The sequence below is a fragment of the Urtica dioica genome, chromosome 8 (assembly GCF_054948205.1).
Source record: "Urtica dioica subsp. dioica isolate 48M chromosome 8, U.dioica_male_clone48M_v1_H2, whole genome shotgun sequence".
NCBI lineage: Eukaryota > Viridiplantae > Streptophyta > Magnoliopsida > Rosales > Urticaceae > Urtica > Urtica dioica.
In genome coordinates this window covers 3,770,550-3,791,703 of record NC_142763.1, presented here as the reverse complement: position 1 = coordinate 3,791,703, position 21,154 = coordinate 3,770,550, and the positions used below count along the sequence as shown (strand labels likewise).

At 39.1% G+C, this 21,154-nt stretch overlaps 1 long non-coding RNA gene across 1 annotated transcript; it reads left to right on the top strand.

The window, feature by feature from the left end:
- The first annotated feature begins 330 nt into the window (after positions 1-330).
- Positions 331-17,657, top strand: LOC149387369 (uncharacterized). Its single transcript, XR_016301074.1, has 3 exons — positions 331-847; positions 8,913-9,481; positions 17,545-17,657. It is a non-coding gene; the product is annotated as an uncharacterized LOC149387369 (long non-coding RNA).
- The last annotated feature ends 3,497 nt before the right edge of the window (positions 17,658-21,154 follow it).

Below are 21,154 nucleotides of genomic sequence, written 5' to 3'. Positions count from 1 at the left end.
ATTCTGTACATGCCTCTGAAGTATGAAGTGTTCCAAATATTATTTCGCTCTCGCAGTAATTTTTATAGATTTATTTTTCAAAAAAATATTTTATCGACCCCAAGGGTATTTTCGTAATTTACACCTTCAGCCGAAATTTTGAAATTTCCAGAAACTAAGTCATGTATTAAATCCTTTTCTTACCTGATAAGTAATAGTCAACCTTTTCCGTTTAGGTTCCGAGTCATTAAGAGCATCTTTTTCCTTCGACGGTCTTCGATCGTAATTCCGATATCCAGGTGAGAATAATCTCACTGCAACACGGATTAGTTCAAAATATACTAAGTATTATGTGATATGAAGTATTTATGTATTGTGTGAATTTTTGTGTGTGTGTTTGTTCGGAATGTGCTTGGTATGATTTGGTATGACGATATGTGAGTTATGTTATCTTATGATGTGTGTATTAGAATATCTATAACACATCTTATCTTGCTAGCTATGTTATCATGTATGTTTTTTTTATCTTATGTCGCTCATGCTTTTAACGTAATAAACACGGTTAATAAGTTAAGTAAGCAAGAGAGTCGTACCGCCTCGAACTACGGAGGTAACTAGAGGAATTTCTCGAGCCGAACTACGGGCTCACATAGAGAGTTCCTTATATGTTTATGTATGTGACGGGGCGTTCTATGGGAGGTCGCAGCCCCATGGTTCGTTACCAAAGTGTACACTGAAATCGGTACGGCTACTCTAGGGGACCCCCGAACTAAAATACGATAGACGTTTAAATAGGGTATCTCATGTCACGGTTAAATTTAAAATACTAATAACCGGTTCATGCATTTTATTTTATTACTTATGTTTTGTGAGTTATAGTTATTCTCGCTGAGCGTTAGCTCACTCTATGTTTATACGTCCGTGTTGTAGGTAAACAACATATGAGCAAGTGAGGAGGGTGGATCAGCGGCGGCGATAGCGAGAGGGTTGGGTTATGGTTGCCGTTTTCGAAAATAAAAAGACTTCCGCTTTGCTTTCAGTTTTGCAATAATCCAAACCCAAGGTTTTATTGTTCATAGTTTAAGTTATGTTTTTCAATTTCGTTAAAGGTTATGACTTTATTTATGGTATTTATTTTACGATGGTGTTTTGTTGGTTTTAAATTTCCATTATGCAACTTCGACTTTTTGGTTGTTTTCGTTCATCAAGTTTAAATGAAAAAAATTATTTTTAGGTTACGAGTTTTCAAACTTTATATTTTAAGTTATGTTTTAAAAAAAAAAAAATTTACCTCAAATTTTCTTAAGTTTTAAAAAGTAAGATAAGTAAGACGGTCCGAAAAGTCGGGTCGTCACAGTTGGTATCAGAGCAACGAACCTACGACCTCTCTTCGCTATCGATCGCACGGCTTCCCCCTACTCAAGTAAGTTAATTTTGTTTTATTATGTCGTATGTTTAGCTTTTCTCTTCCTTCTTTGTTAGATGGACGTTGAAGTAACAAAACACGTGATCGCGGAAAGCCAGAGCCGCATTGCTGACGGTGACCTCATGATCAAATTCTTAGAGACAAATCCTCCAGTTCTTATCAGCGCGATGACAGATATCGTCGGCACACGAGAATGGTGCAATAACATAGACATCCGTTTTAAGGTGTTGCAAGTTCCAGAGAGATTGCAAGTTTCCTTTGCACAACTAAAGGTCCACTGGAAGGTATTGGAGTATTGGCAAGAAAAGCTAAGGGATCACCCCGGAGCTGGATGGGAGTACATGAAGGATGGGGTTATACGAAATTTCACCAATAAGGGCTGGCGTGCGAAAATGGAAAGAAGGCGTTATCGTCATGTTTTGAGGTCATGGAAGATGAAAGATGGGGAGACTGCAAAGGAGTACCATAATCGAACCTCTGACATGCTATCCCACGTTCCTTTTCTTTTGGATGATGAAGACGCGATTAATGTGTACTGGAATGGGCTTTCTGATTTTGAAAAACAGGAAGGGAAGTATTGCACCTATGAACCTGCGCCTGGAATAACTTTCGAAGAGTTTAATAGATACATTAAGCATTATATGGAGCTCGTCGACGATGACCTACCTCCAGAGGGCGATTCCAATATGGACCCGGTAGAGGAAGAATCGGAGGAAGATCCTTCTGAGGATGATCCAGTCGAGGATTAAATTCTTCTTGCTATTCTAGGATTTTTGGTTTTATTTGTCTTTCCTTAAAGTTTGAAATACCTTTAATTTTTTTTGTGAGGTTTTAGTTTCGTTTTTTTGTTTTTTTTTTTTGTTTTGAGTATCACTTTTGAATTTGGATTATATGTTTAAGTTACTATTATCTTAATAGTTTCATAAAGTTCTTTGTATGAGGGTGTTTTGCATGTTAAGTCTTTTCTATAATCAATCCTAATAGTTACAGTAGGCAAAAACCCTAATCGCGAAAATGTCTTCGAAATCTTAGATGGAAAACGTCCAAGCTGCTCGTGGACAAGGCAGAGGTAGGCCACGAGGCCGAGGTAGGGGAAGAGGCAGAGTTGCCGCTGATGTCCCAATGCAAGATGCTCATCATGCCGCTCCGTTTCCCGCACAACAAGGAGCAGCAGTGAATCCCGACGGTCCAGCCCCCGCACCTCAGCCAGCGGCCCAACCCGAGCTTGCGGTACTCGTCACTGCATTGCTACAACGTATCGAAGCCCAAGAAGTGGAGATACAAGAGTTGAGAAACCACCTCCCCCAAGTGAATGGAAATATGGGAGAGGATCAAGAAGCACCACCAGTACCTCCTCAGGGTGTACCTCAGATGGGCCAAGTTGTTGTGGCTGATGATCTTTTCGAAAGGTTCAGGAGGATGAGAGCTCCAGATTTCGAAGGTTCCACTGATCCTTTAGTGGCTGACGAGTGGATGTCAGAGATGAAGAAGATCTTCAACTTCATGAATATCTCGGAAATTGAGAAAGTCATATGCGCGTCTTTTGTTCTGAAGAAGGATGCACGCTACTGGTGGGAGACAGTAGCAGCTAGAAGAGACACACGCGCTATGTCTTGGGAAGACTTCACTGAGGAGTTCAACAGTAAGTATTTCAACATGCGAGCGATGAACACTCAGCAGAAGGAGTTTGCGGAGCTGAAGCAAGGGACGATGACTGTGACTGAAGCTGTTAGTAAGTTCAATCAATTGGCCAGACTGTGTCCTCACTTGGTTCCGACAGAGACAAAAAGAGTTAGGAGGATGATGGGAATGTTCCGACCGGAATTGGCCTTAGCCATTGATAGTGGAAGTCAGCCACCTACCACAGTCGCCGACTGCCTCGAACGTGCCATGCGAGCTGAATACCACTTGATCCAAGTAAAGGAGGAACGTGCTCAGTTTTACAAGGCTCGAAAAGAGGAGAAAGGTCAAAGCAGAGGTCCCGACAACAGGAAGCCAAACCAATCAGGAAATCCCCAGCCTAACCATAACCGTCAAGGCTTCAAGGCACAACCCCAATGGAATGGGAATGGAAAGAAGAGAAGTCATCCTGGAAATGGTGGCAACGCCAACAACAAGGTCAAGGTAGAGGGAACGACCTTTCCAGTATGCAAGACTTGTGGGAAGATGCATCCTGGAGAGTGCCGGAAGGGAACCATGACTTGTTTCAAGTGTGGTCAGCCTGGACACTTTCTCAAGGATTGTCCGAAATCATTTTCCTCTCAGAATGGACAATATCAGCAGCACAACCCAAATGGACGACTTAACTTCATGCAAGCTGCCATCGAAAGGCCACAGATTTCCCAAGGTCGTTTAGAAGCACCTCCAACCACCCAAGTTCCACCACCACAACAAGCCCGCATCTACGCCTACACCAACGCTGATGCTCTAGCCAGCTCTTCGAATGTGGTAGCAGGTCAGCTTCCTATAGCTCATTTTGACGCTTTAGTATTGTTTGACTCTGGTGCTACACATTGTTTTATTTCGTTAGAACTGGCTAGGAAATTAGGCGATAGTGTAGTGAAAACTAGGAAGGTTTTCAGGACGGCATTACCGTCTGGTGATGTGCTATTATCAGAGCACTGTTTAAAAAGAGTACCGATAATAATTGGTGGTCATGAGTTAAGGATCGATTTCATTGTCTTAGAAATGAAAGACTTTGATGCCATCTCGGGTATGGACTTCTTAGGCGAGAATAATGCAATGATCGATTGTCGCCGAAAAAGGGTAATATTCAAACCGGTAACAGGAAGAGGGTTTACCTTTGAAGGAAGGCCACTCAAGAAATCTAAGATGTTAGTGTCAGCATTACAAGCTAGAAGATTGATGAGTAAAGGGTGTTATGGATTCCTAGCGTCGGTAGTGGACAAGACTAAGGATGTAGAAGCAACTCCTGACGACGTGCCAGTGGTGAGAGATTATGTAGATGTTTTTCCCGAAGAATTACCAGGCTTAGCTCCAGAGCGTGAGATTTCTTTTGGGATTGAATTACTACCTGGTACGGGACCGATCTCTAAGTCACCCTATCGAATGGCGCCAGCTGAACTCAAGGAGCTACAAACACAACTTCAAGAGTTGTTGGATAAAGGATTCATCCGCCCAAGTCATTCACCATGGGGAGCACCGGTTTTATTCGTGAAGAAGAAAGATGGATCTTTCCGTATGTGCATCGACTACAGAGAGCTTAACAAGGTCACCGTCAAGAACAAGTATCCGCTTCCTAGGATTGATGACTTGTTTGACCAACTCAAGGGAGCAAAAGTATTTTCGAAGATTGACTTGCGATCCGGCTATCATCAATTACGAGTCAAAGAGGACGACATTCCAAAGACTACTTTTCGCACCCGCTACGGTCATTACGAGTTCACGGTCATGCCTTTTGGACTCACTAACGCCCCAGCAGCCTTCATGGATATGATGAATAGGATCTTTAGCGACGTCTTGGATAAATTTGTAATAGTCTTCATTGATGACATTCTGATTTACTCTAAGAGTGTCGAAGATCACGAAGAACACCTGCGAGTTGCACTACAGACTTTGAGACGACATCAACTATATGCCAAATTCTCGAAGTGCGAATTTTGGCTGGATAAGGTGCATTTCCTTGGTCACGTGGTTTCTAAGGATGGGATCTCCGTTGATCCTTCCAAGATAGAATCCGTCAATGATTGGAAACCGCCTCGAAGTGTGACAGAGATCAGGAGTTTTCTCGGTTTAGCAGGCTACTATAGAAGATTTGTTGAAGGGTTTTCTACATTAGCTGCTCCACTCACCGCCCTCACGAAGAAAGATAAGAAGTATGCGTGGACCGAGAAGTGTGAAGAGAGTTTTCGCGAGTTGAAGAGAAGACTCACCAGCGCGCCAATACTTATAGTCCCTGAAAGTGGAGAACCTTTGTCTATTTACAGCGACGCGTCAAAGACAGGTCTTGGTGCTGTGTTAATGCAAAACGGCAAAGTAGTGGCTTATGCGTCACGACAACTCAAAAATCACGAGAAGAATTATCCTACTCATGATTTGGAGTTAGCCGCAATGGTTTTTGCCCTCAAGATTTGGAGACACTACCTGTATGGTGTTCGGTGTGAGATATTTACCGATCATAAGAGCTTAAAGTATATTTTCACTCAAAGGGAGTTGAACATGAGGCAAAGAAGGTGGCTAGAATTGGTTAAGGACTACGACTGTGGTATCCATTATCACCCCGGAAAGGCAAACGTGGTAGCAGATGCCTTAAGTAGGAAGAATGAGGCTAGGCTATCGATGATGCGAGCATTTTCACCTCAACTCACTGATGAAATCAACAAATTGGGAGTTGAAATTATCACACAAGGATTAGCCAGTATGACCTTACAGTCAGATCTTTTTTAGAGGATCAAGGAAGCGCAGATGCGTGATCCGGAGATGTCAAAGTTGAAGGACGATGCGTTGGAAAGCCAAGAGTCGAAATTTTCTATTTCGGAGAATGATGTACTCTTTTTCGATGGAAGGATTTGTGTACCCAACGAAGATGAGTTACGAAGGCAAATTCTTACCGAAGCACATGAGACACCGTATTCAGTTCACCCAGGTTCCACGAAGATGTATCAAGACCTCCGAGAACACTTTTGGTGGAACGGAATGAAGGGTGACGTTGCAAAGTTTGTCAGTAAATGTCTTACCTGCCAGAAAGTGAAAGCCGAACATCAACGACCAGCTGGAGAATTACAGCCAATCGAAGTTCCTGAATGGAAGTGGGAACAAATCACAATGGATTTTGTGGTTGGATTACCTAAGACGGTTGAGGGTTATGATGCTATCTGGGTAGTGGTGGACCGTTTGACCAAGTCTGCTAGGTTCATCCCGATGAAGGTCACGTACTCCGTGGAGAAGTTGGCTGAGTTATACATGAATAACGTGGTGAGACTGCACGGCGTTCCTCTATCCATCATCTCTGATCGCGATGGTCGTTTCACTTCTAACTTCTGGAGGTGCGTGCAAAAGTCGCTGGGATCGCGATTGAAGTTTAGCACCGCTTTTCACCCCCAAACGGATGGCCAATCCGAGAGGACGATTCAGACCCTAGAGGATATGCTAAGGGCATGTGTCATGGATTTTGGTGGGAGTTGGAGTAAGAGGCTGCCACTTATTGAATTCTCATACAACAACAGCTACCAAGCCTCAATCGGCGTTGCACCATACGACGCTCTCTATGGGAGAAAGTGCCGATCTCCAATTCACTGGTTTGAAGCTGGAGAAAGTAACCTCGAGAAAACAGATTTTATCCGAGACACAACAGAGGCTATCAAGAAAATTCGTGATCGAATGGGGACTGCCCAAAGTCGACAGAAAAGCTACGCCGATAAGAGAAGGCGGCCACTGGAATTTCAAGTCGGAGATTTTGTGTTCTTGAAGGTAGCACCTCTCAAGGGTGTGATGAGGTTCGGCAAGAAGGGAAAGTTGAGCCCGAGGTACATTGGTCCTTTCGAGATCATAGAAAGAATCGGAAAGGTAGCCTACCGTCTAGCCCTGAATCCCGAGTTAGCATTGGTGCACAACGTGTTTCATGTCTCGATGCTCAAGAAGTACCTACCTGACCCAACGCACGACTTAATCCAAGAGCCCACTGAAGTTCACGAAGACTTGACGTATGAAGAGAAACCTGCCCAGATTCTTGATCGCGAAGAGAAAGTTTTGAGGAACAAGGTGATTCCTTTGGTAAAAGTGTTATGGCGGAATCACAAGATAGAAGAAGCTACTTGGGAACGGGAAGAAGACATGAAAACACGATATCCCGATCTTTTCAAAGGATTTTAGTATGTCCAAGTAAGAATCCTTATGTTCTTCTCGATCTTTTGTTAATTTTCGGGACGAAAATTCTAATAAGTAGGGGAGATTGTGAAACCCCCTAAACTAGCTTATAAAGAAATTTAGATTTTTTTTTATAATAATATGAAATTAAAGTTCAAATTTATGTTATATAGTATATGTGAATTTTTTTTTGGGTTAACTACTAGTTCATGGTACAAGTTGTAGGCTTTATTGATTTGTTTATCTAAGCATTTGTGTGTGATGTTTGTATAAATATGTGTACAAATATATATATATTTCTAATCCGTTATAGAAGAAAAAAAAAATTATTTATACACATGAGCTTTAAGGTTATGTGTATATATATATATATATATATTAATGTTAAATAACGTAGTATATGTAGATATCTATATACATATATGTAGATAAGGGTATATAAAAAAATTATTTTATTTTACTGAAGGTACCTAATATATGTATATATCTATATACATATATGTAGATAAGGGTGCTTATTGTACTGTAAGTTAGTTATTAAAGGAATTTCAATATATTAAGCGTGCATATATATATATATATACCTACATGTTACTTTTGTTTGGCCTGATATGCCGCCGTTTTTAAATAAAATATATTATATAATCCTCAATTGTTACTCTTATAAATAGTATTAGTAGATTAGGGTTAAAAAAAAAAGGAGTCTACGCTGTTAACTCTCAGCCCCCCTCACGATCTCTCTCTCTCCCTACATTCACTTCTCTTCCCTCACAAATAAAAACCCTAATCACCAAATAGTCACCTTAATCTCTAGGTTTTGGGTTCAACAAGTGTTAGTGGGTTTTTCCAATCTCTTTTAAGGTATTTTTTCTTCGTGCTCAGTTCATACTATCCCTTTATATATATTTTTTTATGCTTTTATTTCGTTTTTCATAAGAAAAATTAGGTTTATTATTTCCTGTTTAGAAATCAGTTTTAAGCAGTGTCAAAATCGCACGTTTTAAAATAGCTAAAAACGGTTTTTGGATCTAATTTTTTTACAGATTATACTTTCACATGTTATTTAATCGTGGTTTAAATTTTAGAAGTTTTCGAGTTATTATTATTATTTTATGAATTAATTGCGATCAGTGCGCAGACTAGTTTTTACCCTGATCTTTTTACAACAAAACGTCTTGTTTATATATCTACAAAATTCTTTTTGAGCTAATTTTTATACACGGCCTAGTTCTATATGTTTATGATATCTACTCCAAATTTTAGAATTTTTGGATGCCCACAGAATATATTTGGGATAAAATCCAAACGGTGCGCAGAATCGTTCCAAAACAGTTTTTGTTTTTAAAAAGACTAAATATTGCTTTCTTACACTTTTTTTTTTTTTTTTTAAATAATCTGAGCATATTCTGTACATGCCTCTGAAGTATGAAGTGTTCCAAATATTATTTCGCTCTCGCAGTAATTTTTATAGATTTATTTTTCAAAAAAATATTTTATCGACCCCAAGGGTATTTTCGTAATTTACACATTCAGCCGAAATTTTGAAATTTCCAGAAACTAAGTCATGTATTAAATCCTTTTCTTACCTGATAAGTAATAGTCAACCTTTTCCGTTTAGGTTCCGAGTCATTAAGAGCATCTTTTTCCTTCGACGGTCTTCGATCGTAATTCCGATATCCAGGTGAGAATAATCTCACTGCAACACGGATTAGTTCAAAATATACTAAGTATTATGTGATATGAAGTATTTATGTATTGTGTGAATTTTTGTGTGTGTGTTTGTTCGGAATGTGCTTGGTATGATTTGGTATGACGATATGTGAGTTATGTTATCTTATGATGTGTGTATTAGAATATCTATAACACATCTTATCTTGCTAGCTATGTTATCATGTATGTTTTTTTTATCTTATGTCGCTCATGCTTTTAACGTAATAAACACGGTTAATAAGTTAAGTAAGCAAGAGAGTCGTACCGCCTCGAACTACGGAGGTAACTAGAGGAATTTCTCGAGCCGAACTACGGGCTCACATAGAGAGTTCCTTATATGTTTATGTATGTGACGGGGCGTTCTATGGGAGGTCGCAGCCCCATGGTTCGTTACCAAAGTGTACACTGAAATCGGTACGGCTACTCTAGGGGACCCCCGAACTAAAATACGATAGACGTTTAAATAGGGTATCTCATGTCACGGTTAAATTTAAAATACTAATAACCGGTTCATGCATTTTATTTTATTACTTATGTTTTGTGAGTTATAGTTATTCTCGCTGAGCGTTAGCTCACTCTATGTTTATACGTCCGTGTTGTAGGTAAACAACATATGAGCAAGTGAGGAGGGTGGATCAGCGGCGGCGATAGCGAGAGGGTTGGGTTATGGTTGCCGTTTTCGAAAATAAAAAGACTTCCGCTTTGCTTTCAGTTTTGCAATAATCCAAACCCAAGGTTTTATTGTTCATAGTTTAAGTTATGTTTTTCAATTTCGTTAAAGGTTACGACTTTATTTATGGTATTTATTTTACGATGGTGTTTTGTTGGTTTTAAATTTCCATTATGCAACTTCGACTTTTTGGTTGTTTTCGTTCATCAAGTTTAAATGAAAAAAATTATTTTTAGGTTACGAGTTTTCAAACTTTATATTTTAAGTTATGTTTTAAAAAAAAAAAAATTTACCTCAAATTTTCTTAAGTTTTAAAAAGTAAGATAAGTAAGACGGTCCGAAAAGTCGGGTCGTCACAGTTGGTATCAGAGCAACGAACCTACGACCTCTCTTCGCTATCGATCGCACGGCTTCCCCCTACTCAAGTAAGTTAATTTTGTTTTATTATGTTGTATGTTTAGCTTTTCTCTTCCTTCTTTGTTAGATGGACGTTGAAGTAACAAAACACGTGATCGCGGAAAGCCAGAGCCGCATTGCTGACGGTGACCTCATGATCAAATTCTTAGAGACAAATCCTCCAGTTCTTATCAGCGCGATGACAGATATCGTCGGCACACGAGAATGGTGCAATAACATAGACATCCGTTTTAAGGTGTTGCAAGTTCCAGAGAGATTGCAAGTTTCCTTTGCACAACTAAAGGTCCACTGGAAGGTATTGGAGTATTGGCAAGAAAAGCTAAGGGATCACCCCGGAGCTGGATGGGAGTACATGAAGGATGGGGTTATACGAAATTTCACCAATAAGGGCTGGCGTGCGAAAATGGAAAGAAGGCGTTATCGTCATGTTTTGAGGTCATGGAAGATGAAAGATGGGGAGACTGCAAAGGAGTACCATAATCGAACCTCTGACATGCTATCCCACGTTCCTTTTCTTTTGGATGATGAAGACGCGATTAATGTGTACTGGAATGGGCTTTCTGATTTTGAAAAACAGGAAGGGAAGTATTGCACCTATGAACCCGCGCCTGGAATAACTTTCGAAGAGTTTAATAGATACATTAAGCATTATATGGAGCTCGTCGACGATGACCTACCTCCAGAGGGCGATTCCAATATGGACCCGGTAGAGGAAGAATCGGAGGAAGATCCTTCTGAGGATGATCCAGTCGAGGATTAAATTCTTCTTGCTATTCTAGGATTTTTGGTTTTATTTGTCTTTCCTTAAAGTTTGAAATACCTTTAATTTTTTTTGTGAGGTTTTAGTTTCGTTTTTTTTGTTTTTTTTTGTTTTGAGTATCACTTTTGAATTTGGATTATATGTTTAAGTTACTATTATCTTAATAGTTTCATAAAGTTCTTTGTATGAGGGTGTTTTGCATGTTAAGTCTTTTCTATAATCAATCCTAATAGTTACAGTAGGCAAAAACCCTAATCGCGAAAATGTCTTCGAAATCTTAGATGGAAAACGTCCAAGCTGCTCGTGGACAAGGCAGAGGTAGGCCACGAGGCCGAGGTAGGGGAAGAGGCAGAGTTGCCGCTGATGTCCCAATGCAAGATGCTCATCATGCCGCTCCGTTTCCCGCACAACAAGGAGCAGCAGTGAATCCCGACGGTCCAGCCCCCGCACCTCAGCCAGCGGCCCAACCCGAGCTTGCGGTACTCGTCACTGCATTGCTACAACGTATCGAAGCCCAAGAAGTGGAGATACAAGAGTTGAGAAACCACCTCCCCCAAGTGAATGGAAATATGGGAGAGGATCAAGAAGCACCACCAGTACCTCCTCAGGGTGTACCTCAGATGGGCCAAGTTGTTGTGGCTGATGATCTTTTCGAAAGGTTCAGGAGGATGAGAGCTCCAGATTTCGAAGGTTCCACTGATCCTTTAGTGGCTGACGAGTGGATGTCAGAGATGAAGAAGATCTTCAACTTCATGAATATCTCGGAAATTGAGAAAGTCATATGCGCGTCTTTTGTTCTGAAGAAGGATGCACGCTACTGGTGGGAGACAGTAGCAGCTAGAAGAGACACACGCGCTATGTCTTGGGAAGACTTCACTGAGGAGTTCAACAGTAAGTATTTCAACATGCGAGCGATGAACACTCAGCAGAAGGAGTTTGCGGAGCTGAAGCAAGGGACGATGACTGTGACTGAAGCTGTTAGTAAGTTCAATCAATTGGCCAGACTGTGTCCTCACTTGGTTCCGACAGAGACAAAAAGAGTTAGGAGGATGATGGGAATGTTCCGACCGGAATTGGCCTTAGCCATTGATAGTGGAAGTCAGCCACCTACCACAGTCGCCGACTGCCTCGAACGTGCCATGCGAGCTGAATACCACTTGATCCAAGTAAAGGAGGAACGTGCTCAGTTTTACAAGGCTCGAAAAGAGGAGAAAGGTCAAAGCAGAGGTCCCGACAACAGGAAGCCAAACCAATCAGGAAATCCCCAGCCTAACCATAACCGTCAAGGCTTCAAGGCACAACCCCAATGGAATGGGAATGGAAAGAAGAGAAGTCATCCTGGAAATGGTGGCAACGCCAACAACAAGGTCAAGGTAGAGGGAACGACCTTTCCAGTATGCAAGACTTGTGGGAAGATGCATCCTGGAGAGTGCCGGAAGGGAACCATGACTTGTTTCAAGTGTGGTCAGCCTGGACACTTTCTCAAGGATTGTCCGAAATCATTTTCCTCTCAGAATGGACAATATCAGCAGCACAACCCAAATGGACGACTTAACTTCATGCAAGCTGCCATCGAAAGGCCACAGATTTCCCAAGGTCGTTTAGAAGCACCTCCAACCACCCAAGTTCCACCACCACAACAAGCCCGCATCTACGCCTACACCAACGCTGATGCTCTAGCCAGCTCTTCGAATGTGGTAGCAGGTCAGCTTCCTATAGCTCATTTTGACGCTTTAGTATTGTTTGACTCTGGTGCTACACATTGTTTTATTTCGTTAGAACTGGCTAGGAAATTAGGCGATAGTGTAGTGAAAACTAGGAAGGTTTTCAGGACGGCATTACCGTCTGGTGATGTGCTATTATCAGAGCACTGTTTAAAAAGAGTACCGATAATAATTGGTGGTCATGAGTTAAGGATCGATTTCATTGTCTTAGAAATGAAAGACTTTGATGCCATCTCGGGTATGGACTTCTTAGGCGAGAATAATGCAATGATCGATTGTCGCCGAAAAAGGGTAATATTCAAACCGGTAACAGGAAGAGGGTTTACCTTTGAAGGAAGGCCACTCAAGAAATCTAAGATGTTAGTGTCAGCATTACAAGCTAGAAGATTGATGAGTAAAGGGTGTTATGGATTCCTAGCGTCGGTAGTGGACAAGACTAAGGATGTAGAAGCAACTCCTGACGACGTGCCAGTGGTGAGAGATTATGTAGATGTTTTTCCCGAAGAATTACCAGGCTTAGCTCCAGAGCGTGAGATTTCTTTTGGGATTGAATTACTACCTGGTACGGGACCGATCTCTAAGTCACCCTATCGAATGGCGCCAACTGAACTCAAGGAGCTACAAACACAACTTCAAGAGTTGTTGGATAAAGGATTCATCCGCCCAAGTCATTCACCATGGGGAGCACCGGTTTTATTCGTGAAGAAGAAGGATGGATCTTTCCGTATGTGCATCGACTACAGAGAGCTTAACAAGGTCACCGTCAAGAACAAGTATCCGCTTCCTAGGATTGATGACTTGTTTGACCAACTCAAGGGAGCAAAAGTATTTTCGAAGATTGACTTGCGATCCGGCTATCATCAATTACGAGTCAAAGAGGACGACATTCCAAAGACTACTTTTCGCACCCGCTACGGTCATTACGAGTTCACGGTCATGCCTTTTGGACTCACTAACGCCCCAGCAGCCTTCATGGATATGATGAATAGGATCTTTAGCGACGTCTTGGATAAATTTGTAATAGTCTTCATTGATGACATTCTGATTTACTCTAAGAGTGTCGAAGATCACGAAGAACACCTGCGAGTTGCACTACAGACTTTGAGACGACATCAACTATATGCCAAATTCTCGAAGTGCGAATTTTGGCTGGATAAGGTGCATTTCCTTGGTCACGTGGTTTCTAAGGATGGGATCTCCGTTGATCCTTCCAAGATAGAATCCGTCAATGATTGGAAACCGCCTCGAAGTGTGACAGAGATCAGGAGTTTTCTCGGTTTAGCAGGCTACTATAGAAGATTTGTTGAAGGGTTTTCTACATTAGCTGCTCCACTCACCGCCCTCACGAAGAAAGATAAGAAGTATGCGTGGACCGAGAAGTGTGAAGAAAGTTTTCGCGAGTTGAAGAGAAGACTCACCAGCGCGCCAATACTTATAGTCCCTGAAAGTGGAGAACCTTTGTCTATTTACAGCGACGCGTCAAAGACAGGTCTTGGTGCTGTGTTAATGCAAAACGGCAAAGTAGTGGCTTATGCGTCACGACAACTCAAAAATCACGAGAAGAATTATCCTACTCATGATTTGGAGTTAGCCGTAATGGTTTTTGCCCTCAAGATTTGGAGACACTACCTGTATGGTGTTCGGTGTGAGATATTTACCGATCATAAGAGCTTAAAGTATATTTTCACTCAAAGGGAGTTGAACATGAGGCAAAGAAGGTGGCTAGAATTGGTTAAGGACTACGACTGTGGTATCCATTATCACCCCGGAAAGGCAAACGTGGTAGCAGATGCCTTAAGTAGGAAGAATGAGGCTAGGCTATCGATGATGCGAGCATTTTCACCTCAACTCACTGATGAAATCAACAAATTGGGAGTTGAAATTATCACACAAGGATTAGCCAGTATGACCTTACAGTCAGATCTTTTTGAGAGGATCAAGGAAGCGCAGATGCGTGATCCGGAGATGTCAAAGTTGAAGGACGATGCGTTGGAAAGCCAAGAGTCGAAATTTTCTATTTCGGAGAATGATGTACTCTTTTTCGATGGAAGGATTTGTGTACCCAACGAAGATGAGTTACGAAGGCAAATTCTTACCGAAGCACATGAGACACCGTATTCAGTTCACCCAGGTTCCACGAAGATGTATCAAGACCTCCGAGAACACTTTTGGTGGAACGGAATGAAGGGTGACGTTGCAAAGTTTGTCAGTAAATGTCTTACCTGCCAGAAAGTGAAAGCCGAACATCAACGACCAGCTGGAGAATTACAGCCAATCGAAGTTCCTGAATGGAAGTGGGAACAAATCACAATGGATTTTGTGGTTGGATTACCTAAGACGGTTGAGGGTTATGATGCTATCTGGGTAGTGGTGGACCGTTTGACCAAGTCTGCTAGGTTCATCCCGATGAAGGTCACGTACTCCGTGGAGAAGTTGGCTGAGTTATACATGAATAACGTGGTGAGACTGCACGGCGTTCCTCTATCCATCATCTCTGATCGTGATGGTCGTTTCACTTCTAACTTCTGGAGGTGCGTGCAAAAGTCGCTGGGATCGCGATTGAAGTTTAGCACCGCTTTTCACCCCCAAACGGATGGCCAATCCGAGAGGACGATTCAGACCCTAGAGGATATGCTAAGGGCATGTGTCATGGATTTTGGTGGGAGTTGGAGTAAGAGGCTGCCACTTATTGAATTCTCATACAACAACATCTACCAAGCCTCAATCGGCGTTGCACCATACGAAGCTCTCTATGGGAGAAAGTGCCGATCTCCAATACACTGGTTTGAAGCTGGAGAAAGTAACCTCGAGAAAACAGATTTTATCCGAGACACAACAGAGGCTATCAAGAAAATTCGTGATCGAATGGGGACTGCCCAAAGTCGACAGAAAAGCTACGCCGATAAGAGAAGGCGGCCACTGGAATTTCAAGTCGGAGATTTTGTGTTCTTGAAGGTAGCACCTCTCAAGGGTGTGATGAGGTTCGGCAAGAAGGGAAAGTTGAGCCCGAGGTACATTGGTCCTTTCGAGATCATAGAAAGAATCGGAAAGGTAGCCTACCGTCTAGCCCTGAATCCCGCGTTAGCATTGGTGCACAACGTGTTTCATGTCTCGATGCTCAAGAAGTACCTACCTGACCCAACGCACGACTTAATCCAAGAGCCCACTGAAGTTCACGAAGACTTGACGTATGAAGAGAAACCTGTCCAGATTCTTGATCGCGAAGAGAAAGTTTTGAGGAACAAGGTGATTCCTTTGGTAAAAGTGTTATGGCGGAATCACAAGATAGAAGAAGCTACTTGGGAACGGGAAGAAGACATGAAAACACGATATCCCGATCTTTTCAAAGGATTTTAGTATGTCCAAGTAAGAATCCTTATGTTCTTCTCGATCTTTTGTTAATTTTCGGGACGAAAATTCTAATAAGTAGGGGAGATTGTGAAACCCCCTAAACTAGCTTATAAAGAAATTTAGATTTTTTTTTATAATAATATGAAATTAAAGTTCAAATTTATGTTATATAGTATATGTGAATTTTTTTTTGGGTTAACTACTAGTTCATGGTACAAGTTGTAGGCTTTATTGATTTGTTTATCTAAGCATTTGTGTGTGATGTTTGTATAAATATGTGTACAAATATATATATATTTCTAATCCGTTATAGAAGAAAAAAAAAATTATTTATACACATGAGCTTTAAGGTTATGTGTATATATATATATATATATATATTAATGTTAAATAACGTAGTATATGTAGATATCTATATACATATATGTAGATAAGGGTATATAAAAAAATTATTTTATTTTACTGAAGGTACCTAATATATGTATATATCTATATACATATATGTAGATAAGGGTGCTTATTGTACTGTAAGTTAGTTATTAAAGGAATTTCAATATATTAAGCGTGCATATATATATATATATACCTACATGTTACTTTTGTTTGGCCTGATATGCCGCCGTTTTTAAATAAAATATATTATATAATCCTCAATTGTTACTCTTATAAATAGTATTAGTAGATTAGGGTTAAAAAAAAAAGGAGTCTACGCTGTTAACTCTCAGCCCCCCTCACGATCTCTCTCTCTCCCTACATTCACTTCTCTTCCCTCACAAATAAAAACCCTAATCACCAAATAGTCACCTTAATCTCTAGGTTTTGGGTTCAACAAGTGTTAGTGGGTTTTTCCAATCTCTTTTAAGGTATTTTTTCTTCGTGCTCAGTTCATACTATCCCTTTATATATTTTTTTTATGCTTTTATTTCGTTTTTCATAAGAAAAATTAGGTTTATTATTTCCTGTTTAGAAATCAGTTTTAAGCAGTGTCAAAATCGCACGTTTTAAAATAGCTAAAAACGGTTTTTGGATCTAATTTTTTTACAGATTATACTTTCACATGTTATTTAATCGTGGTTTAAATTTTAGAAGTTTTCGAGTTATTATTATTATTTTATGAATTAATTGCGATCAGTGCGCAGACTAGTTTTTACCCTGATCTTTTTACAACAAAACGTCTTGTTTATATATCTACAAAATTCTTTTTGAGCTAATTTTTATACACGGCCTAGTTCTATATGTTTATGATATCTACTCCAAATTTTAGAATTTTTGGATGCCCACAGAATATATTTGGGATAAAATCCAAACGGTGCGCAGAATCGTTCCAAAACAGTTTTTGTTTTTAAAAAGACTAAATATTGCTTTCTTACACTTTTTTTTTTTTTTTTAAATAATCTGAGCATATTCTGTACATGCCTCTGAAGTATGAAGTGTTCCAAATATTATTTCGCTCTCGCAGTAATTTTTATAGATTTATTTTTCAAAAAAATATTTTATCGACCCCAAGGGTATTTTCGTAATTTACACCTTCAGCCGAAATTTTGAAATTTCCAGAAACTAAGTCATGTATTAAATCCTTTTCTTACCTGATAAGTAATAGTCAACCTTTTCCGTTTAGGTTCCGAGTCATTAAGAGCATCCTTTTCCTTCGACGGTCTTCGATCGTAATTCCGATATCCAGGTGAGAATAATCTCACTGCAACACGGATTAGTTCAAAATATACTAAGTATTATGTGATATGAAGTATTTATGTATTGTGTGAATTTTTGTGTGTGTGTTTGTTCGGAATGTGCTTGGTATGATTTGGTATGACGATATGTGAGTTATGTTATCTTATGATGCGTGTATTAGAATATCTATAACACATCTTATCTTGCTAGCTATGTTATCATGTATGTTTTTTTTTATCTTATGTCGCTCATGCTTTTAACGTAATAAACACGGTTAATAAGTTAAGTAAGCAAGAGAGTCGTACCGCCTCGAACTACGGAGGTAACTAGAGGAATTTCTCGAGCCAAACTACGGGCTCACATAGAGAGTTCCTTATATGTTTATGTATGTGACGGGGCGTTCTATGGGAGGTCGCAGCCCCATGGTTCGTTACCAAAGTGTACACTGAAATCGGTACGGCTACTCTAGGGGACCCCCGAACTAAAATACGATAGACGTTTAAATAGGGTATCTCATGTCACGGTTAAATTTAAAATACTAATAACCGGTTCATGCATTTTATTTTATTACTTATGTTTTGTGAGTTATAGTTATTCTCGCTGAGCGTTAGCTCACTCTATGTTTATACGTCCGTGTTGTAGGTAAACAACATATGAGCAAGTGAGGAGGGTGGATTAGCGGCGGCGATAGCGAGAGGGTTGGGTTATGGTTGCCGTTTTCGAAAATAAAAAGACTTCCGCTTTGCTTTCAGTTTTGCAATAATCCAAACCCAAGGTTTTATTGTTCATAGTTTAAGTTATGTTTTTCAATTTCGTTAAAGGTTACGACTTTATTTATGGTATTTATTTTACGATGGTGTTTTGTTGGTTTTAAATTTCCATTATGCAACTTCGACTTTTTGGTTGTTTTCGTTCATCAAGTTTAAATGAAAAAAATTATTTTTAGGTTACGAGTTTTCAAACTTTATATTTTAAGTTATGTTTAAAAAAAAAAAAATTTACCTCAAATTTTCTTAAGTTTTAAAAAGTAAGATAAGTAAGACGGTCCGAAAAGTCGGGTCGTCACATATTAGATGGTGCGAACTATGGGAGGTCGCAGCCCCGTAGTTCGTTTCCAAAGTGTACACTGAAATTGGTACGACTACTCTAGGGGCACCCCGAATAAAATATGATAAGACTTATGATACGAAAGACCATGACACTATTAGAATTTAAAACACTAATAACCGGATCATGCATCGCATTACTCATCTTTTTGTGAGTTATTGTTATTCTCGCTGAGCGTTAGCTCATATTATGTGTATTCGTCCGTATTGTAGGTAAGCAACAAATAAATAAGTGAGGAGGGTGGATCAGCGGCGTTCGATGGCTAAGGGGTTGGGTTGTGGTTCCGCTCACTTAATTAAAAGACTTCCGCTACGAAATTTCCTAAACACTCGGTTTGAAATTTTATGCTTAAGATACTTTCCAAGTTTAATTAGTTTTGCAAAACTGAAGTTGAATTCTTATGGTTTTATTTCCGTTGAATATTCCAACCATCTACTTTAGTTTGGAATTCCGAATTAAGTATTCTCTCTTATATTCATCAAATATTTTTGTAAGATTTCAAATGTTGGTTATTGTCAAAGATTGTTTTATTTTAAAGTCCAAACTTTATAAATATACGAAATGACATTTTCAAAAAAAATTTCCACTATTTTTTTTCTAAGTAAAAGAATTAAGCTTAGTATGACGGTCCGAAAAGTCGGGTCGTCACAAGAGTAATACTCTCTCTCAAAAAGCATACGATCCCAGATAACAATTCAAAAGTATCTAAGCAATGAACATAACAACATGCACGACTAATAATCAAGCAACTATAATGGAAATGAGCAATAGACTAAATTAAAGAATCATCAACGCATTAGTATCGGTTCGGGCTACATACCAGCCTCGTAAAAAATTAACATCTAAACAAATTAATAATCAATACTAAGCATAAAATAATATTAAATAACAAATAACGCTTTAAGATTGTTAGCCATATTACTAATAATAGGCGTGATTAAATAGACAAATTGCAAATATTAAATAAATAAATAATCAGAAACTAATAACATAATATGTAGACATGAAATACAAATTAAAGTAAATAAACTAAAATAAATAAACCGGCCAATATCACCAAAAAAAAAAAATTGGTAGGAAGGGAGACGGAGAACAGGTCGAGGCTTGTTCGACAATTCCGAATTAAGTATTCTCTCTTATATTCATCAAATATTTTTGTAAGATTTCAAATGTTGGTTATTGTCAAAGATTGTTTTATTTTAAAGTCCAAACTTTATAAATATACGAAATGACATTTTCAAAAAAAATTTCCACTATTTTTTTTTCTAAGTAAAAGAATTAAGCTTAGTATGACGGTCCGAAAAGCCGGGTCGTCACAACTCTAATCATCATTGTTGATCTCAGTTAGTAGAAAATTTTAGGCGAGAGTGCAATTGTTTGAATTTTTGTTCTTTATGCGTGTGATTATTTTAATGGGATTAGAAGTCGAGAGAACAATGATATGTCAATTGCATAAGTTTGCTAGAACACTTTGAGAGATGATATTGAATATTTTAGAATGAGTGAGATTAATAACACAGAAACGAGAAAATAATAGACAAAATATGGATAATCACTTTAGTCGGTTCGTGGTGAAGTCGTGACCCTATTTTTCTCTTCGATTAAACTCATTAGAATTATTGTTTTCTTGTATTTGACTTATTTGTAGTTAAATCATAATAATCACTCGACAATACTTTGGAGTAAATTCGCGTCAAATTAAATTAAATCGTTAAAATTATTAGTCTATGTGGGATCAATACTCGTATTTTACCTACATTATATTATGTAGGCGACACATGCGATTGCGTGTGAATTTATCGCAACAACTATTTAACACCACGAAAAGGCAAGAAGATGACCTCAAGCATTGACAATGAATCTATTAATATAAATTTTGTATTTGTTTTATATTAATTTTATTTAGTAATGTATGATTATATAATATAAGAGGTATTTATATCATGTAATATATATATGGGTCAAGCGGCTAAATGGCCAAATAGAACTTAAGGATTTGCAAAATAGCCAAAGTTTATCAAGTATAAGCAAAATAGCCAAGCTGCGATTATTAATCCAGGCAGGATTAAATTTAATCCACACAAAATATCGGGATTAAATTTAATCCAGGCAGGATTAATTTAGTCCAGGGATGAGAGTAATGGCTATTTTGGTTAACCTAATGAAACTATGGCTATTTTGCAAAAGCCATAGTTTGAATTGGCTAGTTCATGCCATTTTTCCTATATATATATATATATATATATATATCTAATCAAAAGTATGTATATATATAGCCGCAACTTGTCCCGGTTATATGATATGGTCACAACAAGTCATGGATGTAGATTCATGACATAGTGACATATGATATATTCCCCATTTTTTGCAGCTATATATAATAGCCACACATATTTCAGCCGCAATTTTTATCACATATGAAACCATGGCTGAAAGTGAAATTACTGCGATTTTTTTGGATTAAATTAAACAGCTAACATGGATAAATACGGCCTGTTTAAAAGGCATCAATG